Here is a 21288-nt window from a genome sequence, read left to right on the forward strand (position 1 = left end):
ATTCTACCCCGTCAGCGTTTGTGGATATTACACCGCGGTGTATTGTTCATTTTTTATATGAGGTGAGGTGTGGGTGGGGGGCGGGTGGCACTTCGCTCGTACGCACAGACAAAGGCCAGGACCGCCGACCCGACCCGCTTCATTCCGGCGCTCGGCGGAGGATAAAGGAATTTCAGGTGTCGAGCGTGAAGCCGCCGCCGATCGATCCGAGCTGACAGATTCGGCTTTTGTGCGCGGCTCAGCAGAACGAGCGTCTTCCCGGCGCGGTCCTTCACCTGGAGCCCGGATTATGCGCGGCTCTCGCTCTGATGGATTAGCACGTAGGGAAATTGCCCGATTATCGCGGGAGACGAGAGGTCGGGTGCTTATCGCCCTCTCGGCCTCCCTCGGCAGAACGACGGGAGGCACAAAAGACAGACGAGGGCGCGAGGAGGAGAAAGAAGGGCCGCTCGCTGCCCTTGGTGAAATATCGCTGTTCCTCGTGTTACCGGGGCTGACGAGGAGAAGATAAGCGCCGGTCATCAGCAAGACGTTTCAATCTTCATCCTCTCTCACGCCTCTCTCTCTCTCTCTTCTGTTCAGGTCAGACAGGACATGAATCCGCTGGGTATGAAGTGAGAGCCTGTGATTGGCTCATTTGTTCATTTTGGATGCCCTTCCGTTCCAGTTTTACCACCTCGTGCCCAGTAATTTTTCAAACAAAGTGGGCTGAGAAAGGTTGGGAAGAGTTAATAAATTTTGGGAAGAGTTAAAAAAGGTTGGGAAGAGTTAATAAATTTTGGGAAGAGTTAAAAAAGGTTGGGAAGAGTTTGAAAGGTTGGAAAGACTTGGGATAAGTTGGAAAGAGTTGAAAAAGTTTGGGAAGAGTTAAGAAAGGTAAAGAACAGTTGGGAAGAGATGGAAAGAGTTGAAAAAGGTTAAGAAGAGTTGGGAAGGTTTGGGAAAGTTTGGAAAAAGTTGGAAAAGGTTGGGAGGATGTTATGATTCGGGGAGGAAGGACCCAAGGATGCAGAGGAAGTTGGATTAAAGGGTTTATTTACTAAATAATAAACACAATATACAATAAAATAAAAGGAATAACACCAACAAAAAACACTTCGGGGAATTCCGAAGGCAGCCGGACGTCGGGGCTGAAAATAAACAGAAAAATACAAATAACAAAAAAAAGGGAAGCGCGAGGCACGAACCCTGGTCGCTCACCTCCTGGCTGGGAGCTTACGCAGCCTGCCACAGCAGCGCTGAAAGCAAAACCGCTCCCAGCACTAAAGAGGTGAAGCGACCGGGTTCGCGAGGTGGAAAACCTCGCGCTGTTGGCCGGAGAAGGGGGAAAAAACACGGGCTTTTTACAAGCCCGGGTGTTACGGTCGGCAGCAAGGATTGCTGGAACGCAACCGCGTAATTACACTAAAGAACACAGCGGCGCTGTCACCAGCCAAGTTGGCTGGGAAGTGGCCGTTGTAATAGCGCTCCAGACAGCGGAACGCGACGCTGTCACCAGCGGATTACGCTGGGAGGGGGTCGCGCTCCTCTGGGCGCGATAACAGGATCTCATGGTGGCGGCGGCACGGCGGCTCGACGGCTCGGCGGCAGCGGCCCGACGGCGACCTGAAGGCAGCGACCAGGCGGCGGCGGCGGCACGACAGCGGCGGCTCAAATGGCGGCAGCTTGGCGGCGGCGGCGGCCTGGTGGCGCCCCAATACCGGTGGCCCGGCGGCAGCGGCACAGCGGCGGCGGCACAGTGCGGCGGCACAATCTAGAGATAAAACAAATAAACAAACATAAAAGGGCACCGCAGTGCCAAACAAACTGAAAGAAAGAAAAAGGCCAACAAACGCAGAAGATGCGCCGGCTGCAGCTCTGCGCCTATCCCTTAAATAGGGGAAGGCACAGGACACAGCTGCAGCGCATTCGCCCTAACGAGCTGGCCACGTATTTCAGCCAGCTCGTTCACTGCTCTGTAAGGCCTGTGGCGTCAGGGAGAGATGGCACATTCCCCTGACGCCACAGAACCTAACAGAGGAGTTGGAAAAGTTTGGAAGAAGAGCTATGAAGCCGACTTCGTTGTACCGCTCACAGTTTTAAAACGGGACTTCGGACAGGCTCCACATACTTTTGGGCACCTAGGGTGTGTTGGTTTAACGTATCGGAGCGGCGAGGAACAGGAAGACGTGCAGACGTGACGTGAGCGTCGATTCGTTGTTGTTTCTTCGCTTTACAAGCGCTCGTCTGTCTCAGAGTGACGTTTATGAGTTTCGTGTTACTGACGGCCGAAAACGTATAAACCCGGAGCCTGACCGGAATCAGAACCGCGGCCGGAGGGCCCCTCTGAGGGCCACGCCCTTCAGACACCATGTCATGAAAAAATAAATAATTAGAAAAACTATACGGCCCATAAAGGATCAAATCTTTATAGATGCCATCATGCTGGATCAACAAACGCCCTTGGTGCCCCAAAGCTGGAAGCATAACTGATGTGGCGTCCTCATACTTTTGGCCAAGAGGCTCACAAGCTTCCATAGGAGGTGAATATGACGTCCACTTTGATGGACCAATCACACGCTTGCGCACAAACCCGGCCGGCCGTTCGGTCGGCCGCAGGTTAATGAAAACAAGGCGCGTGAACCCCGGTGGCCGGGCGACGGACGCGCCGCGAGTTTTCCCCCGCCTCGTAAAGAGCCGCTCGTAAAACCCGGAATTTACGCCCTTCATTAGCGCTAATACAACTCACATAATTCTAACACACAACAATCAGGATCGCTATAAAGCTCCCGAAAATCTACGACTCCGCACTGACCCCCCGACTCGCCCCGCTCAGTCGTGACGGATTTACAGCGCCGGACCCCGTAAGTCCACCCGAAAGACCTGGACCGGCTCGCCCAGACGCGACACGTTTACCTCTCTGGAAGGGGCGTTTCCGTCCACTTTGGGGACGTGATTTACGGCGGGTCGAGGGAAACAGACGGCGGCTACGATTTCAGCCGAGGGTGAGAAATCCCGACTCGCCGCTTTACGAGGGACGAGGTTCTCAGGGTCGCCCCGAGATCGAGGGATCGAGTTTCTCCTGAACGATGAACCAACCGTCCGAGCTCAGATTCAGCCGCGTGTCACCAGACACTCACTCCGTCGTCTCCACCATAAATAAAAGAACCAGCGCATTATTAATCCGTTTAACAGATTCATAATGTCATTTTCACCAGATCGTATAATTCTGTGTGGTCGCTAGGAGCTGGTGTGACCTTCCGTGTTTAATTGTAAGACACGTTTCTTCAAGACCAGGAACGCTGGGGCGGCACAGCTGTGGGAAGGGCATGGGTTCAATTCCTTTCTGTGTTGAGTTTGCATCCGTGTGGGTTTCCTCCAGGAGCTCCGGTTTCCTCCCACAGTACAAAGATGTGCAGCCAGGACAACTGGAGCTACTAGATTCCTTATATCTAATAGATCCCTCACAATCAGATAAACATCTGATGGATCCTTCACACTCACATGTACCATCAGATCAACATCTAATAGATCCCTCACATCTAATAGATCTATCACATCTAATAGATCCCTCAGCCTCACATCTAATAGATCCCTCACATCTAATAGATCCCTCACCCTCACATGCACCATCAGATCACTTCTAATAGATCACTTACCCTCACATGCTCCATCACTATGAAATAATCAAACCTGAACATTTTGGCTCTTCAGTGTCAGTGCTTTATGTGTTTAAACTGCCGCTCCCTGGACGTTTTCTCTCATGTTGTTCTGTGCAGACCGAGGACAGTTTCTGACGCACTTACAGCAGCAGATCTGGTCTTGTGTCGACCATCATGCCAGATTCGGCTTGGAATCGAAGCACACAGTCGGCACGTGCATGACGTCAGGCGTGACCGCCACGTCATTACAACAGGCTATTAGAAGGTTTCCTGATGCTGTGAGGGACGCAATCCCACCCCGGCGTTCAGGATACTGGAAAATACGGCGTGGAAAAAAGACTTCACTGAACTTTTCCTTTACCGCCGCATCTCATCCACCAAATTTAGATTCTCCGGAAAAATTCACCGACTTCAAAAGTGCGGCGCAGCAGGTAGCAGCGCGACCCGGCGACACGTTCCGCTAATCATGGAACGGAGCTACACGACACGAGCTTAACAAGTGAACGGGGGTGAACGGTGTGAATGGAAGGAGGTGAGACAGGTCAGAAAGCTACACCTACTGTACAACTCTGACGCACAAGCACCGAAAAACAGTGTCAAAAATACCACGTTTAGCTTCCTGCTTCCACACGCTAACGTCCGCTCATTTCCTGTTCCAGTACAGAGGGCGCGCGGCGGTACGTGGACCTGAACCCTCGGTGGGACGCACATCAGTGTGTCAAGTGTAAAAAAATAGAGTATATATAGATGCCTAACGGAAAATAGTGCCACATGTGTATGATCTCACAGGACTTTGAAGTTTGTATGTGTATGGGAATTTGTGCCCGACTCATCGATCAGTCAGTGTTCCGGTTCATCCCGGTGGGGCTGAGGTCAGGGCTCTGTGCACAGGGAACAGGAAAGGTCCTTTCCTAAACTGTTGTCCATATACATCTCTGCGGCAGACAATCAATAACAGGATTCACACATATTTAACTGAACCCTAAGTGTGTGTGTGTGTGCATGTATGTGTGTGTATATGTGTGTGTGTGTGTGTGTGTGTGTGTATGTATGTGTGTGTATGTGAGTTTGCGTGTGTGTGTGTATGTGTGTGTGTATATGTGTGTATGTGTGTGTATATGTGTTTGTGTGTCAGAGTCAGAGAGGTTTTATTGTCATTTCAGCTACATACAAGTACATATTGAAACGAAACAGCGTTCCTCTAGGATCACGGTGTAACACGGTACAAAAAGTGCAAGACAAAACAGTGTAAATACAACAATAAATACAAAAAATCCTATAATAAATAACTACAAAAGATATTCCTAATTATCCCTAATATAAACAAGTAATTAGAAGACAGGACTAAAGACAATGTGTGTGTGTATATGTGTGTGTGATTATGTATATGTGTGTGTGATTATGTATATGTGTGTGTATGTGAGTTTGTGTGTGTGTGTATATGTGTGTATATGTGTTTGTGTGTGTGTCTGTTTATGTATGTGTGTGTATATGTGTATGAGTGTGTATGTGTGTGTGTATGTATGTGTGTGTGTATGTGAGTTTGTGTGTGTGTGTATATGTGTGTGTGATTATGTATATGTGTGTGTATGTGAGTTTGCGTGTGTGTGTATATGTGTGTGTGATTATGTATGTGTGTGTGTATGTGAGTTTGTGTGTGTGTGTATATGTGTGTGTGATTATGTATATGTGTGTGTATGTGAGTTTGCGTGTGTATGTATGTGTGTGTGTGATTATGTATATGTGTATGAGTGTGTATGTGTGTGATTATGTATATGTGTGTGTATGTGAGTTTGCGTGTGTGTGTATATGTGTGTGTGATTATGTATGTGTGTGTGTATGTGAGTTTGTGTGTGTGTGTATATGTGTGTGTGATTATGTATATGTGTGTGTATGTGAGTTTGCGTGTGTATGTATGTGTGTGTGTGATTATGTATATGTGTATGAGTGTGTATGTGTGTGATTATGTATATGTGTGTGTATGTGAGTTTGCGTGTGTGTGTATATGTGTGTGTGATTATGTATGTGTGTGTGTATGTGAGTTTGTGTGTGTGTGTATATGTGTGTGTGATTATGTATATGTGTGTGTATGTGAGTTTGCGTGTGTATGTATGTGTGTGTGTGTGTGATTATGTATATGTGTATGAGTGTGTATGTGTGTGATTATGTATATGTGTGTGTATGTGAGTTTGCGTGTGTGTGTATATGTGTGTGTGATTATGTATGTGTGTGTGTATGTGAGTTTGTGTGTGTGTGTATATGTGTTTGTGATTATGTATATGTGTGTGTATGTGAGTTTGTGTGTGTGTGTATATGTGTGTGTGATTATGTATATGTGTGTGTATGTGAGTTTGTGTGTGTGTGTATATGTGTGTGTGATTATGTATATGTGTGTGTATGTGAGTTTGCGTGTGTATGTATGTGTGTGTGTGATTATGTATATGTGTATGAGTGTGTATGTGTGTGATTATGTATATGTGTGTGTATGTGAGTTTGCGTGTGTGTGTATATGTGTGTGTGATTATGTATATGTGTGTGTATGTGAGTTTGTGTGTGTGTGTATATGTGTGTGTGATTATGTATGTGTGTGTATGTGAGTTTGCGTGTGTGTGTATATGTGTGTGTGATTATGTATATGTGTGTGTATGTGAGTTTGCGTGTGTGTGTATATGTGTGTATATGTGTGTGTGTATATGTGTGTGTATGTATGTTTAGGGGGGTAGAGGGGTGGGGGATCCAATCAGCCGCTCTGCCATTATGAAAGAGTCGCGATCCGCCGCCCCTTAATAGCATCCAATTAATCATACTACAACAATAACGAGCGAATGATAGCGGCTAGCAAGACCCAGCGGATTAGCTCATGTTTTTAAATGTCACACTGTGCGCCGCTACCGCAGGACAGCACGGTCAGGTCACATGACAAGATTAGTATTTATTCAACTAATCACTTGTGTGATCGAACGTAAACAAACAACGACTGGTTGCCAGATTCTGCACGTACAAACAAGCCGACTTGGCTGATTTTATCCTAATTAACAGTGACGACGACCACTGAGCGGGTGTACGAGTGCCCCCCACCCCCAACAGAGTCTGGTATTGAATGGTACCTGCTGTAGGTGTGGTGGGAAGGTCCATGACTGAATGTGAGGAGGGCAGGAACCACGTCTGCGTCTGTCATCACCTGAAATCAACAGATCAGAAAATGATCAGATAAAAAAGCTCAGAGCTTAAAATACCGGACTAGTAATCAGAAGGTTGCTGGTTTAGACCCCAGCATCACCATGTGGACACTGTTGGGCCCCTGAGTAAGGCCCCCAAACTTTAAGTGGTCAGTTATACTCAAAATTATAAGACGAATTAGATAAAATTGTCCATTAAATAGAATTTATTGAGTGGGTTCTCTCCCGTATGGGTGGCACCAGGGTTCGTCTGCCCGCCGTCTGCCAGGCCCTCCTGACTAACGACTTCCCCTCATTGTCAGACTGACACCGTAAAGCCGCTCCCCCCCCCCAAACAATGGCTGAATTCGTACGACGCCCAGAATAGAAATGATGACTGGAGCTAATTTTGCTAAAGGGGAAAAATAAAGACATAAATAAAAAACGTCACCGTCTCTTCTCTACAGCACGAGGTCAAAAGTTTCAGGACACCAAGAGAACAGACGGTTTAACTCCAGAAACTCCAGCGTCCTGCACAGAGCCCTGACCTCAGCCGTACAAAGACAAATTTTAATTATTATTATTATTACTGACATTATTATAATTATTATTATTAATATTATTATTATTATTATTATTATTATTATTATTAATATTATTATTATTATTATTATTATTAATACTGACATTATTATTATTGTTGTTAATAATATTATTATTATCATTATTATTATGATTATTATTATTAATTATTATTATTATTATTGTTGTTATTATTTATATTATTATTATTAATAATGACATTAATTTTAATATTATTATTATTATTATATTATTTATTATTATTACTATTATTATTATTACTATTGTTATTGTTATGATTATTAATAATATCTTTATTTTTTAAGTGCTATTATTTTATTCTTTTAATTTATGTTATTTTATTTATTCTTTTTATTTTTATTGTATTTTATTTTTAAATATCTGATATTATTTTACACTGATGCGATCGCTCCTCCTGGAGATGCTGAGTCAGGAGTAAATTCTGACCCGATGTGTTCGGGCGGAGGAAGAAACAGAAACCGTGTGTGTTCAGTCCTCGTCCTTCCTGTTCGAGGCCACGGTGAGGACAACGCGCAGGAGATGAATGGACGGAGGGACGGTCCACGCTCGCGACCTCTCGAACCTCATCCCTAGCGAAACCCTTCTCTGTTCATGCTGCAGCGGGACACGGAGGAGAGAGGAGGGAGGAGAACGCGGGGCGGCGTTTTGATTTTCGGCGCTGCGCCTGGTTTACGTGCAGCAGAGAGTTTAAGAGCGGCTTGTTTTTCGGTGAAACTTTGAAGGCTAAACCGACACCCACGTCGCTCGTTTCTCCTGCTAATCTACACTCGCCGTGTTGGCGGGTTTTTGCTAAACAAGCATTCGTCTTCATTTGGAGCGTTTATTCTGGTTTTCCCCTCTAGCTCCTCCGTCCGGGTACACAGGTACACAGAGTCGGCGTCTGTATTAGGATAAGTGGGCCTGTCGGCCGCCTCCATCGCAGCGCTCGGCGACTACGCCACATTTCCTGCCTGACACGCGGAAAATGTGTTCGCGGCTAGCGACGAGATTTTCCATCTGACCAGCGGGCTAATGCAACAAGCATGGCCGCTTCTCTTATAGAGATTTATAGGGAGTAGCGTGGGGGTGTTTTTTTTTGTTTTGGTATAAACTACTGTAGTACCTCTGGCATCCGGGGTTCTAATCATCATCCGTTCTGTCGACTGGTTATCTGGATACCTAGACGTAATGGGCTGTGTCTGAGGGAGGGACGTGACGGCCGGTTACTACATTGTGCTCGCCGCTCTGACCGGCATAAATAAAAAGAAAATGAACCAATCAGGATCAAGTGTGTGAAATATATCGCTCTGGAAAGGCTTATGAAGCCGTTTCTAATGGTTTAGGACTCCACTGGAACACTGCGAGAGCGCTTCTTTTCAAACAAAGCAACCTAGGAACAGTGATGAAGCTTTTTAGAAGCTTTTCAATCAACGTCGATCATCAATGAGTCTTTGACTCATTCCTCTTCTGACCACCAGAACTGACTGTGAGCACACCATGATGTTTTGGTGATGATTTGGTCCTCACTAAAGTCACTTTTTCATTATAAAAAAGTGGTGAATCAGGGTCGAATCCTCAAGATTTAGCTCCATGGTCGACGCCCTGGTATATACAGTGTATCACAAAAGTGAGTACACCCCTCACATTTCTGCAAATATTTTATTATATCTTTTCATGGGACAACACTATAGACATGAAACTTGGATATAACTTAGAGTAGTCAGTGTACAACTTGTATAGCAGTGTAGATTTACTGTCTTCTGAAAATAACTCAACACACAGCCATTAATGTCTAAATAGCTGCAACATAAGTGAGTACACCCCACAGTGAACATGTCCAAATTGTGCCCAAAGTGTCAATATTTTGTGTGACCACCATTATTATCCAGCACTGCCTTAACCCTCCTGGGCATGGAATTCACCAGAGCTGCACAGGTTGCTACTGGAATCCTCTTCCACTCCTCCATGATGACATCACGGAGCTGGTGGATGTTAGACACCTTGAAATCCTCCACCTTCCACTTGAGGATGCGCCACAGGTGCTCAATTGGGTTTAGTCCATCACCTTTACCTTCAGCTTCCTCAGCAAGGCAGTTGTCATCTTGCAGGTTGTGTTTGGGGCCGTTATCCTGTTGGAAAACTGCCATGAGGCCCAGTTTTCGAAGGGAGGGGATCATGCTCTGTTTCAGAATGTCACAGTACATGTTGGAATTCATGTTTCCCTCAATGAACTGCAGCTCCCCAGTGCCAGCAACACTCATGCAGCCCAAGACCATGATGCTACCACCACCATGCTTGACTGTAGGCAAGATACAGTTGTCTTGGTACTTCTCACCAGGGCGCCGCCACACATGCTGGACACCATCTGAGCCAAACAAGTTTATCTTGGTCTCGTCAGACCACAGGGCATTCCAGTAATCCATGTTCTTGGACTGCTTGTCTTCAGCAAACTGTTTGCGGGCTTTCTTGTGCGTCAGCTTCCTTCTGGGATGACGACCATGCAGACCGAGTTGATGCAGTGTGCGGCGTATGGTCTGAGCACTGACAGGCTGACCTCCCACGTCTTCAACCTCTGCAGCAATGCTGGCAGCTCTCATGCGTCTATTTTTTAAAGCCAACCTCTGGATATGACGCCGAACACGTGGACTCAACTTCTTTGGTCGACCCTGGCGAAGCCTGTTCCGAGTGGAACCTGTCCTGGAAAACCGCTGTATGACCTTGGCCACCATGCTGTAGCTCAGTTTCAGGGTGTTAGCAATCTTCTTATAGCCCAGGCCATCTTTGTGGAGAGCAACAATTCTATTTCGCACATCCTCAGAGAGTTCTTTGCCATGAGGTGCCATGTTGAATATCCAGTGGCCAGTATGAGAGAATTGTACCCAAAACACCAAATTTAACAGCCCTGCTCCCCATTTACACCTGGGACCTTGACACATGACACCAGGGAGGGACAACGACACATTTGGGCACAATTTGGACATGTTCACTGTGGGGTGTACTCACTTATGTTGCCAGCTATTTAGACATTAATGGCTGTGTGTTGAGTTATTTTCAGAAGACAGTAAATCTACACTGCTATACAAGCTGTACACTGACTACTCTAAGTTATATCCAAGTTTCATGTCTACAGTGTTGTCCCATGAAAAGATATAATGAAATATTTGCAGAAATGTGAGGGGTGTACTCACTTTTGTGATACACTGTATCTGTTCCATCCAACCGAGGTTCTGATTTGAACCTGTACCATCTCTGTCCTCGCCATAACGTCTGGAAGCCTCACGCTGGAGAGGAGAATGATGGATCTCCTGGATGTTTGTCCTCTCGGCACGTCTTCTGGAGGAAGGTGAAAGGTTTGATGATGCTCGGCACAGGAGGCCGGAGGTCGCGCTCCTGCACACACAAACTCACACAGAAGAAGCGCGCACTCGAAGGCAGCACGGACGCTCGGATTTCAATCGGGGACGAGTTACATTCTTCGTTTCATCTCCTGGAAAGAGTGATTCCAAACCAAGCAAGCGTTCAGACTCACACACACACACACACACACTGAAGAGCCAAAACATTAGAACCACCTACCTAATCAGCTGCCTCAGTAGAGAGGATTCTAATAATAATAATAATAATAGAATTTTATTTATAAGCGCCTTTCAGGATACACAAGGACACTTTACACATCAAAGAAATTAAAAGAGAACAACAGAAAAGGTATAAAACGAGTAATAAAACATAAGAAAGTAAATAGTACTACTGCAAATATTGAGAATAAAAACAAATTAAAAACAAGTATTCAATAAAACTAAGAATTATGGAAAGCAGTTCTAAAGAGATAAGTTTTTAATTGCTTCTTAAAAATTGTCAAGGAGGAACATGAGCGGAGATAAAGGGGGATGGTGTTCCATAACTTTGGGCCAACAACACTAAACGCTCTTTCACCGTACATGCGCAGCTTGACAGGAGGTACAGAGAGCAAGCTGGCATCAGCAGACCGGAGCGAGCGTGAAGGACAGTATCTGGTCAGCAGAACAGAGAGATAGTCAGGAGCCAGACCATGCAGGGACTTGAATACTAAGAGGAGTATTTTGTAGTTTATGCGATATTGGACTGGAAGCCAGTGCAGATCTTTTAGTATAGGAGTGATGTGTTGCCAAGAGCTTGTATGTGTGAGAACTCTTGCTGCAGAATTCTGAACATACTGAAGCTTCTTCAGACTACGGGAAGGAAGCCCGATTAATACAGAGTTACAGTAGTCCAACCTGGATGTGATGAAAGCATGTATGAGGGTTTCAGCTACAGAGTTAGGAAGAGAAGGACGTAGTCTGGCAATAATAAGACATGAACTCATGAGGCAGATTATTTAGACGCTCTACCTTTAGCTTACTAAGCTAACACAGTTAGCCTCAGGACGTTCAAACCCGCTAGCGTGCTGGCTAACGTCTCCCTCCGTGTACCGAAAACGCTTAAACGGTCCCTGACGCCCCAATTTACAAATAAACGACACTCGTATAATTACACCTTCATACAGATTAAACATCAACGAGAATTTATTTACATTAAAATGCGTCCCAATACCTTTGACCATATAGTCATATTTTCTAAAGCCAAAAATGTTCCCTGTCCCCTCACAGTGACCAAACCAGTGACCACAGTGAGTTCACACCAGGTTCCTATCACTCTCCTAAATATAGTCCCGGATCAGACGCTCCAGTCGCAGCGCCCCTTTGATGGAGCAGAACAAAGCCTTTCCGATCTTCAGGACCCTCCACACCACTCCACTGTGGAATTCCACGTCTGACCTGGACGTTCCGGTCGCGTAATGTCTAAAACAGGAAGGTATTCGCCCCCCCACCCCACCCCCAAAGGTTCAAACCCAGTAGCGAGGTCGCTTCTCCTCGGCGTACGTTGTGTTTTTACAGCCAGTCTGATGAGCTGCTGGACTTTTATTGATGGACGTCAGTAGCCGTTAGCCCGGCTCTGTTTTTAATAAGAAGCAGCGAATGGCCGCTCTGTTGCAGCACTAACAGACCCGCGCTTATTACTGCGATGATTAAACAGGGAAGTTTGTTGGCAGTAAATCTGCGGCTCTTCCTGAGCGGCTCTGTAAAGTTTTATGGGGGCGCACGCTGACCCCGGACTGGAAACTTCTGTCCGATAGAGGGACCGGTCCTCCACGCCGGCTCACGCCTGCTGTTAATTTTATATTTGACCAATAAAAAAAAATGTGTGGACAGGACATGGACGTGTGTGTGTGTGTGTGTGTGTGTGTGTGTGAGTGTGAGTGTCCACTATTATAAAAAATATAATAACTACTTTACGCTTCCACCCAGGGGCGCTACTGCTAGAAATCTGTACACCACTACACCCCGATATAAAGATTCTCCTACCTGTCCACAAAATACCTCCATAACTGCAGGTTCTCATACCAGTCACTCGATACTCCTGATCAATAATTAAAAGATTCTAATTATTATTATTATTATTTTATTTTATTATTATTATTATTATTATTATTATTATCATTATTATTTTATTTATTATTGTTATTAATATTATTTTATTTATTTATTTATTTATTATTATTATAATTATTACTATTATAATTAATAATAATTTAATTATTATTACTGCTACTATTATTATTATTACTACTACTATTATTATTATTATTATTATATTATTGTATTATTATTAATATTATTGTTATCATTATATTATTATTATTATATTATTATTATTATTTTAATATTATTAATATTATTATTTATATTATTATTATTATTATTTTAATATTATTAATATTATTATTTATATTATTATTATTATTATTATTTTAATATTATTAATATTATTATTAATATTATTATTATTATTATTATTATTATTATTGTTATTAATATTATTATTATTATTATTAGCATTGTAGTGTGATGGGACGGGGGGACGGGTGGAGGGGGGGTAGTTAAGTTGGATTAAGGTCTCGGTGAGTTGAGCTGAGTGTCGGGCCCCCGGGAGCCCCGGCTGTGGAGGCCCTTTAAAGATGCAGGAGGACTTTAAAGAGAGTGCGGCCGGCGCAGTTAAAACAATACGAGTGATGTACAGGAAACGAGAGCTGAGCCGCCATGTTTACAGAGTCGGAGCATTCGCACATACGCAGCAAATTCCAACGTAAACATCCAGTCAGGATCACGTAAACGCTCTCGCACGGGCTACTAATAATACCTGCTTTCATCTCTCTCTCACTGCCGCTTGCTCTCTCATTCTCACTCTCTCACGCTTTCTCTCTCTACATCTCTCTTCATCTCTCAGCCTCCAGCTCAGGGCTAGGCTAATGGGGACTTTCACTCGCTCTCTCATACTTGCTTGTGCACTCTCTCTTGATGCTCTCTCTTCATCTCTCATGCTCAACTCAGCTTCATTCTACAAGTACGAGCAGACCTGTGAAATACGGTGGTGGAAGCTTCGAGTCGTGCTGATTCTTTTCAGCAGAAGGAACACAGCATGTATTTGGGATTGCTAGCAGGGAAAGCTAGTAATTCTCAGTACAGAGAGATTTCGGACGTACATCTGACCCCCCCCCACACACACACACACACATGCACGCGCCCCGCCCTGTTCCCTCCCGGGTGGTTGTCGGCTTTCTATTATTTCTTGGTGGAACAACATGGGAGCACATCCTTCACCCGCTGATGAACAATATTGTGGCAGCGCGAGGCCGTTATTTACACCAGCGCTGCAATAACACGACCCCTGAACTGGAAACGGGGGTCTGACCCCCCCTTTTCCTCTCTCGCCGAAGCCGGGGCAAGTGGACACGATTCGTTTAGCCGAGGATGACCTGTAGCTGTCCAGGTCAAGGCCAGCGTCACCTGACCCTTCATGTCTTATCTGTTTCATAACATACATAGAGAAACAGCTCACTGTTACAAACTACAACCACCACAAAGGCTACGTTACTGATTCTGAGGTGCAGAAAGCCTGCTGGGTGGGAAAAGACAAGACTAAAAAGTGGGCGGGGTCTTCAATGCTGTGCAAGGACCCTGGTTAGTAGCCCAAGGCGCCTGTACAGAAGTGGAGGAACGTGAAGATCAGCGTGTTACTCTCCATGAGCGAGACCGACCTCACGCACCGACCACCGAAGTACGGTGAGGGCGTGTCAGGAGAATATACCCTCCTCGTACACCACACACTGGGCTCTCCAGCAGAGGAAGAGGAACCGGCTATGACTAAACTGGGAGAAAAGGAGAGAAAATGCAAATAAAATCAAATAATAAATTTATAACAAATCAAAAGAATAATAAACACTAGATTAATTGGAACACTGACCGTGAGCCAGGCCTTCTCATCCTACCTGAACACGCTTCGTATGGGCAGGTGTCCACATACATTTGGTGTGTGTGTGTGTGTGTGGTGTAGTGACAGGTCCACACGAGTGTGTTTGATAAATCACCTCTACGCTACTCTGCCTTTAGTATCTGTTTATGCCCTGACAAATTGAAACCCCACTGGCACACACCGCCGCGCCCTCTCCGGGGCCCCCGATTAGTTCAAGCTGGGGCCCTCGCTCTACCCCTCGCTCCGCCCCCCCCTCCTCTGTGTTTTGTCTCTCCTCACAGTGGGGGGGCAGGGAGGTGGACATGTGTAAGCAATAAAGTGGAAAGGTACGAGGAGCACACCACCAAACTACAGAGAACTTTCAGTGGGCACCGCCGTGCCACGTTCCCATTCCTGACCTGCCGCCTGGCACGACTTCAAACAGAGGGCAGCTTGATCCGCCCGCTAAGCTCCTGGAGGGGGGTGCAGAGAGACGGGCACAGAAACTCTAAGTATGTAATTGAGAAGGTGCCAATATGCACAGGCTCTGGTTGTGCCAGGCGTTACGGTTCAATTTCCTAAAGACGTAGATAAACACCGGAAGTCTCCAGACTCTCAAGGGGCCGATAGAACTCAAAAATGAGGGGTGTCCACATACTTATGGTCAAGTAGTGTGTCTGTCTGCCTTTAAGCAGTTTAAGTACATGGAACAGTGGTCTCTCTGCCAAGGTCGTTAGAAAACAACAACTAAATAGAGAAAGAGAAAATACACAATTGGTACAAATTGCGTCGGTGCTGTTACGAAATAAAAATACCAGAGGAGCAGCTCCTCTCCAGATCCACGCTGGAACATCAAAGCAACGCAGGAACAAAAGATGAAAGCGAGGACCATCGTCGGTAAACGAGGCTCTGACGCGCCCGTTTACTCACTCATCGCGTGTTCAGGATCCCCCTTTTTGTGTCAAACTAATAAATCAACATCCTCAGAAGCAGTGCCACGCCCGGTTCCCCTGATCGCCGAAAATAAACTACGATCAGACGCGGCGCCTCGACAGACAGTTCGGGTCCTGAGGCGCTCATCAGCTCCCCTTCAGAAGCCCCCCGGAGCTCGTCAACACACTGACACCATTCTATCAAACGAGGGGCGTAATCACTCGCTATCTGCTCTCATCAAGAGTGGGATTAGATCAAAAGACGCTTTCGGGGGGTGTTAAATATCGTGGAACAGTGGTCTCTTTGCCAAGAGTGTTAGAAAAGAACAGCTAAGTGGTTTGTTATGAAGTATGTGGAACAGTGGTCTCTCTGCCAAGGGTTGTTGGAAAACAACAGCTATAAAGTACATGGAACAGTGGTCTCTCTGCCAGGGTCCTTAGAAGAGAACAGCTAGATAGTTTGTTACCAAGCACATGGAACAGTGGTCTAAGCAAGGGTGGTTAGAAAACAACAGCTAGATGGTTCTCTATCTGCTCACATCGAGAGCGGGATTTGATCAAAGACGCTTTGGGGGCCCCGGGGTCTCGGAGCGGCGCAGAAGAAACCAGAAACGAGCCGAACCTTCAGAGGAGCGTCTGATCTTCTGGAAAGGAAGCGGACCCATCGCGGGACGGCCCCGAACAGGAAACGCCCGCTGAGAGCTGCGGGCCCCCTCGCGAGGCCCCGTGCCAGCGGAATGCGCCAAATGAGTCGTGACATCATGTTGCTCGGTCAACAGAGCCGGATGATTGATGAGGACGGGCGGGCGGGGCCATTCCCCGGGTGTCGCCCCGTTTTTCCCCTGACCCCCGAGTTCAGCTCCTCTCCGGGAGCAGGAGGATCTTTCTGCGCCCCGTCCGCCCCCCGCCGGGTTTGGCTCGGGTGTGTTTTTACTCCACGCGGAGGTACGGCGAGGGTAAACATTCGGCTTTACCTTCTAACCTCAGAGAACCAGACCGTCAGATTTACCTCCAGCGCCGGACTGTCGTGACCGCCGCGCTCCTCCCGAGAGGAGACTCCGGGGAGCGGAGCAGGGAGCGCTCGTGTACCTCCACTACTCCTACCGACTTTCTCATCGTACGTCCTCCTGAGCTCGTAAGTTTTAATAAAGTTGTACAAACTGTGCACCAAGAGGCCGGCGGATGGACGCTTGCTGAAGCGACAGACCTCCGGTGAAGGGGCGGTCAGCACTGGTTAATCATCACCAGAAAAGCAGCTGTTGTTGTTCCATGTGCTTGGTAACAAACCATCCAGCTGTTGTTTTCTAATGACCTTGGCAGAGAGACCACTGTTCCATGAACTTGTTTTCTAACAACCTTGGCAGAGAGACCACTGTTCCATGAACTTGGTAATAAACTATCCAGCTGTTGTCCATCTAGCTGTTCTTTTCTTGACAGTAACGTAACCGAACATACGTTTGGTCACATGGTGCGCTGATATCCTACTGACACCCACAAGCTTATAAAAATCAGCCGCCAAACCACCGTGAGGCAAAAAACCGGTGACCGCGGTAGAGCCGTTAGCGAAGAGATCCCTCAGCGGAAAAGCTGCCGCTCTTCGATAATCGTCCCGCCGAAGTTGGATCTGGAAATAAACGGATGGTTTCCGTGCCGTGTTCGGATCTGATGTTTTGGCCGGGGCGCGGCTATGCCTTTGATCCCGGTGGGCTCGGCGCGCACATGGCTAACACACGTTCTTTCCCAGGCCAGGGAGGAGAAATAGGTTCGTGGTGATGTCATACGGTCCTGCAGTCTCACGGCGGAGGCTTGCTCCCGCGTGTGTGTGCGAGTGTGTGTGTATGTGAGTGAGTGTGAATATATGTGTATGTGTGTATGAGAGTGTGTGTATGTGTATGTGAGTGTGTATATGACAGTGTGTGTGTGTGTGTGTGTGTGTGTGTATGTGAGTGAGTGTGAATATACAGTATGTGTATGTGTGTATGAGAGTGTGTGTATGTGTATGTGAGTGTGTATATGAGTGTGTGTATGTGTGTATATGAGAGTGTGTGTGTGTATGTGTGTAAGTGTGTGTGTGGGAGAGTGTGTGTATGTGAGTGTGTATATGAGAGTGTGTGTGTGTGTGTATATGAGTGAGTGTGAATGTATGTGTGTGTATATGAGAGTGTGTGTATGTGAGTGTGTATATGAGAGTGTGTGTATGTGAGTGTGTATATGAGAGTGTGTGTGTGTGAGTGAGTGTGAATGTATGTGTGTGTATATGAGAGTGTGTGTATGTGAGTGTGTATATGAGAGTGTGTGTGTGTGAGTGTGTATATGAGAGTGTGTGTGTGTATGTGTGTAAGTGTGTGTGTGGGAGAGTGTGTGTATGTGAGTGTGTATATGAGAGTGTGTGTGTGTGAGTGTGTATATGAGAGTGTGTGTATGTGAGTGTGTATATGAGAGTGTGTGTGTGTGAGTGTGTATATGAGAGTGTGTGTATGTGAGTGTGTATATGAGAGTGTGTGTATGTGAGTGTGTATATGAGAGTGTGTGTGTGTGAGTGAGTGTGAATGTATGTGTGTGTATATGAGAGTGTGTGTATGTGAGTGTGTATATGAGAGTGTGTGTATGTGAGTGTGTATATGAGAGTGTGTGTGTGTGAGTGTGTATATGAGAGTGTGTGTGTGTGAGTGAGTGTGAATGTATGTGTGTGTATATGAGAGTGTGTGTATGTGTATGTGAGTGTGTATATGAGTGTGTGTATGTGTGTATATGAGAGTGTGTGTGTGTATGTGTGTAAGTGTGTGTGTGGGAGAGTGTGTGTATGTGAGTGTGTATATGAGAGTGTGTGTGTGTGTGTATATGAGTGAGTGTGAATGTATGTGTGTGTATATGAGAGTGTGTGTATGTGAGTGTGTATATGAGAGTGTGTGTATGTGAGTGTGTATATGAGAGTGTGTGTGTGTGAGTGAGTGTGAATGTATGTGTGTGTATATGAGAGTGTGTGTATGTGAGTGTGTATATGAGAGTGTGTGTATGTGAGTGTGTATATGAGAGTGTGTGTGTGTGAGTGTGTATATGAGAGTGTGTGTGTGTGAGTGAGTGTGAATGTATGTGTGTGTATATGAGAGTGTGTGTATGTGTATGTGAGTGTGTATATGAGTGTGTGTATGTGTGTATATGAGAGTGTGTGTGTGTATGTGTGTAAGTGTGTGTGTGGGAGAGTGTGTGTATGTGAGTGTGTATATGAGAGTGTGTGTGTGTGTGTATATGAGTGAGTGTGAATGTATGTGTGTGTATATGAGAGTGTGTGTATGTGAGTGTGTATATGAGAGTGTGTGTATGTGAGTGTGTATATGAGAGTGTGTGTGTGTGAGTGAGTGTGAATGTATGTGTGTGTATATGAGAGTGTGTGTATGTGAGTGTGTATATGAGAGTGTGTGTATGTGAGTGTGTATATGAGAGTGTGTGTGTGTGAGTGTGTATATGAGAGTGTGTGTGTGTATGTGTGTAAGTGTGTGTGTGGGAGAGTGTGTGTATGTGAGTGTGTATATGAGAGTGTGTGTGTGTGAGTGTGTATATGAGAGTGTGTGTATGTGAGTGTGTATATGAGAGTGTGTGTGTGTGAGTGTGTATATGAGAGTGTGTGTATGTGAGTGTGTATATGAGAGTGTGTGTATGTGAGTGTGTATATGAGAGTGTGTGTGTGTGAGTGAGTGTGAATGTATGTGTGTGTATATGAGAGTGTGTGTATGTGAGTGTGTATATGAGAGTGTGTGTATGTGAGTGTGTATATGAGAGTGTGTGTGTGTGAGTGTGTATATGAGAGTGTGTGTGTGTGAGTGAGTGTGAATGTATGTGTGTGTATATGAGAGTGTGTGTATGTGAGTGTGTATATGAGAGTGTGTGTATGTGAGTGTGTATATGAGAGTGTGTGTATGTGAGTGTGTATATGAGAGTGTGTGTGTGTGAGTGTGTATATGAGAGTGTGTGTATGTGAGTGTGTATATGAGAGTGTGTGTGTGTGAGTGAGTGTGAATGTATGTGTGTGTATATGAGAGTGTGTGTATGTGAGTGTGTATATGAGAGTGTGTGTATGTGAGTGTGTATATGAGAGTGTGTGTATGTGAGTGTGTATATGAGAGTGTGTGTATGTGAGTGTGTATATGAGAGTGTGTGTGTGTGTGAGTGAGTGTGAATGTATGTGTGTGTATATGAGAGTGTGTGTATGTGAGTGTGTATATGAGAGTGTGTGTGTGTGTGTGTGTGAGAGTGTGTGTGTGTGTGTGTGTGTTTGTGCTGTTGCGGCTCACTGATCTGTTTGCTAAATGAATTACAGATTGTCCAAACCCAGAATCCCTCTGTAGAAGCGTAATGGTTCTGACCCCTGCTCAGGATCACGTCGATGAGATCTGACGGCGCTTTTTTTAGGTTTTTTTGGGGGGGGGGGCTGCCAGGCTCCCCTCTCGCGCCCCGATACGTCGGCGCGCTCCTTCCCGATTCAGCCGAGAGTCATTTATCATCATTTGCGGGTGTATCTGCGGCTTTGATCAGGCCTGGACCTGGTACGGTACATCTGCTCTGCATTTAGCCTCCCGCCACGCCGCGGCTCAGGAGCTATTACCTGCCGTAACAGAGGAACACTTTTATTGGAGACTTTGTACCTCCGCTAAGTCCCGCATCCTTTTCGGCTGAAGCGGCTCAGGGGCGGCGGATCCCCGCGAGCCAGAACGTATGAGATCCCGTCTATCAAAAACACTGACGAGTGTACGAGCGCACCACTACAGTACGCTAACCCCTACCGCTCCGATCGGTGTGTCCAGGGTTCGAATCTCAGCTGTGCTATCGGCCTGTCGGGCGTCTGCTGGTCTGGTATGAGAACCAGATCCGTAATGCCAATCCATGGTTCGATAGGCCAAATCTCCAAGTGCTCTTTGAACTGAGTGGGAACAAATTCCCACAAACACGATCCAAAATCTACATGGAAAGCCTTTCCAGGTGAGCAGAGCCTGTTCTAGCTGCAATGGTTGTGGAATATGATGTCGTACAAGCTTATCAAGAGGTGTCCACATACTTTTGGTCATATAGTCTCGTTTGAGCCGACAGACTTGTTAAAATGATTCATTAAAAAGAATCAGGAGTCGGTAAGATATGATGATTCATTTGCTAGTTAAAATGATTCATTAAAAAGAATCAGGAGTCGGTAAGATACGATGATTCATTTGCTAGTTAAAATGATTCATTAATAAGAATCAGGAGTCGGTATGACAGAACGATTCGTTTGTGAATCACCCGTCACTAATAAGTTGAATGTGGATGAGGTCGATGAAGGAGCCTGTAACGGCGGGTTTGGAAGCCGGGCGTGGACTCTAGCCCGTACGCCCTGCGCTCTCCGCTCTCTCGGAGTCCCCGGCTGACCGTGAGGGCGCGGCCCCGCGACTCGGCCCCGCGACTCGACTCGGCTAATCAGGACTAATCAGAAGTGAAATGCGTTTTTCTAAGGAAGTAGCTGGAAAATTTCACAATCTGCATTTTCACCGAGCAAAACTGATTAGAGGAACATGAACCCCCCCGGCCGTCACTTCTAATCTACGTCTCATCCGTCTCAACCAATCAGACGCTTATTTAGCCGCTGACCTGCGCACGGCGCTACGGCTAACCACGAAA

At 46.0% G+C, this 21288-nt stretch overlaps 1 long non-coding RNA gene across 3 annotated transcripts in view; it reads right to left on the reverse strand.

Annotated features, from left to right (window-relative positions):
* Nucleotides 1-21288, reverse strand: part of LOC134304258 (uncharacterized) — a 123771-nt gene that overhangs the window by 33331 nt on the left and 69152 nt on the right. For all 3 annotated transcript variants that reach the window (XR_010007795.1, XR_010007794.1, XR_010007793.1), the window contains exon 4: nucleotides 6749-6822. This is a non-coding gene — a long non-coding RNA (uncharacterized LOC134304258). The remainder of the gene's footprint in view (nucleotides 1-6748; nucleotides 6823-21288) is intronic.

Source organism: Trichomycterus rosablanca, chromosome 27, assembly GCF_030014385.1.
Source record: "Trichomycterus rosablanca isolate fTriRos1 chromosome 27, fTriRos1.hap1, whole genome shotgun sequence".
NCBI classification, from domain to species: Eukaryota; Metazoa; Chordata; class Actinopteri; order Siluriformes; family Trichomycteridae; genus Trichomycterus; species Trichomycterus rosablanca.